Source organism: Corvus brachyrhynchos, unplaced genomic scaffold (assembly GCF_000691975.1).
Source record: "Corvus brachyrhynchos isolate BGI_N302 unplaced genomic scaffold, ASM69197v1 scaffold53, whole genome shotgun sequence".
Lineage (NCBI taxonomy): Eukaryota > Metazoa > Chordata > Aves > Passeriformes > Corvidae > Corvus > Corvus brachyrhynchos.
Window position 1 is genome coordinate 3571483 of NW_008237681.1, and position 1029 is coordinate 3572511.

Here is a 1029-nt window from a genome sequence, read left to right on the forward strand (position 1 = left end):
GGCGGGGAGGGACGCGGTACCTGGGGAGGGGCGGTGCGAGGGCACGCGGTGCCTCCGCCGGCGTGCAGGGAGGGCCCAGGCCCTTGGCACTTGGTGGCCGCACTTTGTGTTACCGTGGTAGTTTCGACCACTGCGTGGCATTAGCACGGCTGAGTGGCACAAACCGCCCCCGGGCACTGGCGGCACCGGGTGACGTGCAGCATCCCAGCTGGAGATAGGCGCTGTCGCCTGACTGTGGCCAGGTAAATGAACCTCACCTCCCACGCAGGCAGGCATTGCCTCTGTGGAAAGCATCGCAGTCAGGAATGGGAGAGGCCAAGGCAGAGCCGCACTTAAATGTTAGTTGTTTGGTGGGAATATTAACCTGGAACAAAACAAACCTCCAGAAGAACTGGCTGTCAGGTAACCCCGGCTGGGCTGGCCGAGTGAGATGCTTCTGTCCCTGTGCCGACCCTGCTGCTTTAATCTTTACATAATATGCTTAGCTGTGTTATGTAAACTTCTATCACCTCAAACCTTTCTTCCTCTAACAGTGAAATATACCAGCCAAGGGTAAAGGGGTAATGGCAAGTTACAATGTTTTCTCTCTTTTAACAACTACAGGGAATTTAAAAAATCAAATGTGTTCTCACCATTCCACATGTAGGAGGAAAAGTTTCTCCCTGCTTGAGCTGTGAAGTATTGTATTTTTTCTGACTTATGGTTGAGGTGTAGGTGGAGTCAGTGCCATCAAACATGCAGAAGTTGAGAACTTGAAGCATCACTGAGATATATAAGGATTAGAAACATTATTGACACCTGCTATTATATTATATCCCGGTAACATAAGTGCTTTTTGCAGTTTCCCTGTACATAAAACTAATATTTTTCTTTGTTGAGGAATTGTTTTTAAATAACTTGGTTTATTTCCTCTTCCTATTTCTTTGCTAAATTATCCCAGTGGCATTTTCACCTAAACCTAAAAATACCACAGTCAGCTAGTTCTTCCTGTTCCATGTGCATTTACAAGGTATTTTCCTGCTTATGATG

General features: G+C 47.2%; 1 protein-coding gene across 1 annotated transcript in view; it reads right to left on the reverse strand.

Moving 5' to 3' along the window:
- The window catches only part of LOC103614118 (ubiquitin-conjugating enzyme E2 E2), a 205495-nt gene extending 205452 nt beyond the window's left edge, over window positions 1–43 (reverse strand). The window contains 1 exon segment of the mRNA XM_008631994.2: window positions 21–43. The gene's annotated coding sequence lies outside the window, so the exon portion shown is untranslated.
- Window positions 44–1029: the final 986 nt, after the last annotated feature.